This window comes from Cebus imitator, unplaced genomic scaffold (assembly GCF_001604975.1).
Source record: "Cebus imitator isolate Cc_AM_T3 unplaced genomic scaffold, Cebus_imitator-1.0 Scaffold564, whole genome shotgun sequence".
Lineage (NCBI taxonomy): Eukaryota > Metazoa > Chordata > Mammalia > Primates > Cebidae > Cebus > Cebus imitator.
This window is the reverse complement of record NW_016107879.1, coordinates 65,171-70,915: the sequence shown is the minus strand read 5'-3', so window position 1 is coordinate 70,915 and position 5,745 is coordinate 65,171. Positions and strand designations below refer to the sequence as shown.

At 45.1% G+C, this 5,745-nt stretch overlaps 1 pseudogene; it reads right to left on the bottom strand.

The window, feature by feature from the left end:
- Positions 1–2,595: 2,595 nt before the first annotated feature.
- On the bottom strand, positions 2,596–3,060 carry LOC108294147 (annotated as a pseudogene).
- Positions 3,061–5,745: the final 2,685 nt, after the last annotated feature.

The following is a 5,745-nucleotide window of genomic DNA, read 5'->3' as shown; positions in this document are numbered from 1 at the left end:
TTTTTTTTTTTTTTTTTTTCTCAAAATCCCTGCCCCTTCTCCCTCTTCACTGTTGTATATACCACATTGCCTCTTCTCTGCTTTTTAACTAATTCCTGTAAGTATTACTCCATATGACAATAGAGTGAATACTCCCTCATTGGGGAAATTCAGGATAAGCTAAGAACCTTGAGAAAGGGTTATCCTGAAGTACCCAGGTGGGCCCTAAATGAAATCACATGTATTTTTTTAAAAATTTTTTTGAAATAGAGTCTCACTCTGTCACCCAGGCTGGAGTGCAGTGGCTCCAGGTGAGCGTATACCCAAGGAGAGTACAGTATCTAGAATACATTGGGCTTTGGGTGAAAGAAGAATTTCCTTTGGGCCACCAAGAGGAGGAGTAAAATAAAAACCCATCAAGGCAACTGGGTCGTCTATTTAAGGGGTTGAGAAGAGCAGGACTCAGGAATGAGCAGCAGGACAGGAACTTGGAAAGTAGTTCCAGACAGAGCAGGATAACTCATTCCAGGATGTATCAGTCTGTTTTCATACTGCTATAAAGAACTGTCCAAGACTGGGTATTTATAAAGGAAACAGGTTTAATTGACTCACAGTTCAGCATGGCTGGGGAAGCCTCAGGAAACTTCTAATCATGACACAAGGTGAAGGGGAGGCAAGGCACGTTTTTCACAAGGCAGCAGGAAAGAGAAGTGCCAACCAAAGGGAGAAGAGCCCCTTATAAAACCATCAGATCTTGTGAGAACTCACTATCACAAGAACAGCATAGGGGAACCACCCCCATGAGCCAATTACTGCCATCTAATCTCTCCCTTGACACATGGGGATTATGCAGATTATAATTCAAGATGAGATTTGGGTTGGGGACATAAAGCCTAACCATCTAAGACTAGGCCTCTACTGTACCTCAGAAATATGACACAGTACGCACTATAGTTGGGGGAGCTTTTAAGGGCACCAAAACACTACAGCATCACCCAGACTTCCCTCAGCTTTGCTCCAAACCCTACATGTCCAAGATCGTCACTTCTATAATGCATAACTTCCCTCCTCTTATGCTCCTTTAGCTCTCAGAAGGCAAAAGCACAGAGCTGTCACACATGCTGAGCATCTATTATGTGCCAGGCTCTGTGCCAGGGGATTTATGTGTTATATATCACTTAATTCTCACCACACCTTTGTCATATAGAAACTATTGTGATCCTCCTTTTGCAGATGAAGAAACTGAAGCTTAGAAAAGTAAAAACTTGTCGAGACTCATATAAGTCTGTACTTACAGTTTTGGAATTCATCCACTTATTCTCCAAGTATTTGTTGAATGCTGCTTGATGTCCAGCACTGTTCCAAGCACAGTGTATATCATAGGTAACAGAACTCCCCTGCCTCCTGAGGGAGGTTTCAGGATGCTGGAAACATTCTGATTCCTTTCTTTTCTTTTATTTTCTCTTTTTTTGTTTGTTTGTTTGTTTGTTTCCTTCTTTCCTTTCCTTTCTTTCTTTAAATGGGCTCTCTCTAAGTTGCTCAGGCTGGCCTCGAACTCCTGAGCTCAAGTGATTCTCCTGCCTCAGCCTCCTGAGTAGCTAGGACCATGGCATGCACCACCATGCCCAGCCTAACATTCTGATTCTTCAGCACAAGTGTGTTCAGTTTGAAATCATCAAACTGTACCCTCATGATTTGTGTATTTATTGTATATATGCTGTACTTAGAAATTTTTTTAAATTCCTGCTTTCATCAAGGTTATGCTCTGGTGGAAGAATTGGGGGTTGGGGGAAACAATAACCAGTATGTAGTAGACTGAATCATGACCCTCAAAGATGCCCAGGTCCTCTTCTATGGAGCCTGTGAAAGTGATCTTATATGGCAAAAGATACTTTGCAGATGTGGTGAAATCAAACGTATAGAGATGGGGAGATTATCCTGGATTAGTCAGTGGGCCCTAAATGAAACCATGTGTGTCCTTATAAGAGGGAGGGAGAGGGAAATTTGACTACACAACAGGAAGTAGAAGGTGGGATGATAGAAGCAAGAGACTGGAGTGATGCAAGGAAGCGGCCACAAGCCAAGGAATTGGGGCATCTTGCAAAAGCTGGAGGAGGCAGAGAAACAGTTTTTCACCTGGAGCCTGCAGAAGAAACCAGTCCTATTCACACAATGGCTTTAGCCCAGTGAGACCAACTTTGGGCTCTGGCCTCCAGAACTTGGAAACAATGAATCTGTGCTGTTTTAAACCAACAATCAAACCTGTGGTAATTTGGTACAGCAGCGAGAAGTTAATACACAACTTAATTAAATACACTGCGCAACATTACATATCACATTTGTTTCTCATGATTTTATTCTGTCCACCTTTTTTTTTTTTCGGATTATCACTCTGTATTCAGGCTGAGTACAGTAGTGTGATCTCGGCTCACTACAACCTCCGCCTCTGGGGTTCAAGTGATTCTCCTGCCTCAGCCTCCCAAGTAGCTGGGACTACAGGCATGCGCCATCAGGCCAAGGTAAGTTTTCTATTTTTTTTAATTTAATTTTTTTTAAACTTTAAAATCCCTCAAAAACTGTTTATTAAACAGGTGAATTTTGATCGTCATGATAGGTTTATCGGCAGGATTTCTGGTAGCAAGCACGGGCACCAGGGCCTGCAAACGTTTTGGACTTGCAGTGACAGGGATCAGCTATCGGCAGGGTCTAGTCATGTAAGATGAGGACGTCTTTGATCTCCTTCTTGGAAGCCTCATCCACATATTTCTGGTAATAGGCCACCAGGGCTTTGGAGATGGACTGACAGATACATAAATCTGGGCCACGTGACCACCCCCAGTCCCATGGACCCGGATGTCCACACCAGCAAATCACTCCTTGCAGAGACCAGAACTAGCTCCAGAAGCTTGTACTGTAGCATATGCTGCTCAATTATCTCCAGGGGGCCGCCCATTCACCTTGATGAGGCCATTGCTGCATTTGCAGTGCGTCACAGCTGTGGCTATCTTCTTGTGTCTGAAGACCTGCACGGACTGCAGTGGACCCTTGGACGGCATGGCTGTGAACATGGACTGGAGAACCTCACCGTGTAGTGCTGTAACTGGAAAAACAATTTTTATATTTTCAGTAGAGACAGCGTTTCATCATGTTAGCCAAGGTGGTCTTGATCTCTTGACCATGTGATCTGCCCGCCTCTGCCTCCCAAAGTGCTGGGATTAAGTGTATGAGCCACCATGCCTGGCCAACTATTTTACTGCTTAAAAATTTTTATGGGCTGGGTGCAGTGGCTCGTGCCTGTAATCCCAGTAGTTTGGGAGGCCAAGGTGGGCAGATCACTTGAGGTCAAGAATTTGACCAACATGGTGAAAACTGGTGAACACAGTGAAACTCTGGCCAACATGGTGAAACTCTCTCTCTACTGGAAATACAAAAGTTAGCTGGGCATGATGGTGCGCACCTGTAATCTTAGCTACTCAGGAGACTGAAGCACAAGAATCACTTGAACTCAGGAAGGGGAGGCTGCAGTGAGCAAAGATGGTGCTAGTGTACTCCAGCCTAGCCAGTGAGACTCTGTCTCAAAAGCAAAAAATCAAAACAGAAAGTTGGAGATAAACAAAGATTACGAGGCAGGCCGAGATTGAGTTTAGATCGTCCTTTCAAAGGAAGGAGCTGAACAAGATACAGGGGAACAATAACTTGAGTGAAGAGAGAAACTCTCACAGTTTTTTAATTGTGGTAAAATACGCAGAGCATAGAATTTACCATCCTCATAATTTTTAAGTGTACTAGTTCAGTGACATTAAGCACATTCACATTGTTGGTCAACCATCACCACCATCCATCTCCAGAACTTTCTCATCTTCCCAAGCTGAAAGTCTGTCCCCATTAAACACCAACTTTCCATTCCTTCTCCAGTCCCGTGCACCCACGATTCTATTTTCTGTCTCTAGGAACCACTCTGGGCACATCATATAAGTGGAGTCATATAGTTTTTTTAAACCAGCTTTCAGTTTTCTTTCAAATGAGAGAAATAATAACGTATATATATATATATATATATATATATATATATATTAAAAGGCTGGAGGTGCAGCGGCTTATGCTTGTAATCTCAGCACTTCGGGAGGCCGAGGCAGGAAAATCACTTGAGTCCAGGAAGCCGAGGCTGCAGTGAGCCATGATCATGCCACTGCTCATTAGCCTGGGTGACAGAGCAAGATCCTATCTCAAAAATAAATAAATAAATAAAAATAAGAAAGAAATCCGGTTAAGAGGGACAAATAGAGGATTCTAGAGAGAGGGGAGCACTAGTGGAGCTGTGATTATGGCTAGGAGGCAGGCTGGCATCCGACATCAAGTGCAGAGACCAGAGCCTGACGTCTGTGCAGAGTAACCAAGAAGTGGATGCATGTGGGGACAGGTGTGGGAGCTTGGGGGTCAGAGCGGCAGTGGCAGCTTGTGACCATTCTCTCTGATGGTGTCTACAATTCTCAGTGAAGCAGAGAACGAGGTTATCAGCTGAGAATAAGGACAGGGTAGGAGGCACCAGAGGTTCATGCAGAGGAAAGGACCCAGTTATCCATTAGAAGATGGAGGAAAGAAGAGAACCCAAGAATTAGGGTGAAGCTGGCAGTGGCTAAGCATAACCTGTCCCGTTTCCCAAGCGTTATTAACATTTGTCTGTGTTTCCAAGCTCCCTGGGAGCTGTATCCTCCAAAGTCCTCATAAGAATAGAAATTCAAAGGAGAGCCGTACTCGGGATACATGATGGTCTTTGGATCAACTTTTGCTGAATCTTCAGCACAGTTGGGGTGCTGTACATTTGCAGCTAGGTATAAGCAACCCACGTCATTTGAGGCTGACTTGCAGCAGGTTCTCCAACTGTTGGTAGGTTCCTCACCAGCCTGCTCTCCCTCCTAAAGCCTCAGTCTCCAAGTGGGTCTGAACAAGCAGCAACCCCCTTGGTCAGAAAAGAGACAGTTCTAATGCCAGTGGATGGTTCTAGAAACTAGAAATCCCCTCCTTGGCAGGTCACAGGAGTGCCTGGGGGGAGCCAGAGGCTGGAGAGACTCCAAACTGCTCCCTGCTCCCTGTTCCCCACCCTCCATGCCCCATGGACTCCTCCAAACATCCAACTGGGTGGGCATCTGGGGTTTGTGGTTCTACAAAAGCTCTAACCCTTGCTGATTAGAGCTTTTGTGCAGCATAGCACCTCTAAGAGACACAGCACCAAAGCCTGCGCTGGTCATGCTGCCTGTTAAAAGGAGAATCTCTCCCTTTTGCACACTACCTAAAGTCAAAACTTACCGTTGTCTTCTATTCCAGTCAAAGAGGCAATGAGGCTGAGGCTGTAGTCCATTTCCTGCCTCCAGGCTTTTGGACACCCAGCTCCTCTACCTGAGACACCTGCCTTCCTTTCTGCCTGGAGGACTCCTTCTCATCTTTCAGGATCTGGCTCCCTTGCCTCCTCCTCTGTGAAGGGCCAGGAAGTCCCCGAGACCACCCTCAGTTTCAATAATTCACTAGAAGGACTCATAGAACCAAAAAAAAAAAAAAAAGGTGTTACACTGACAGTTATGGTTCATTACCATAAAAGGCTACACACTGTAATCAACAGAAATAAGAGGGTCATGGGGCAGCATCCTGGAAGGAGCAGGCACCAGGTCCTGGTCGGTCTCTTTCTGTGAAGTCGCATGAACAGTGTTTAATCCTCTGGTAACAATGTGCAGCAACACAGATGGAGGACTGCGAACCTGGAAGTTCTCC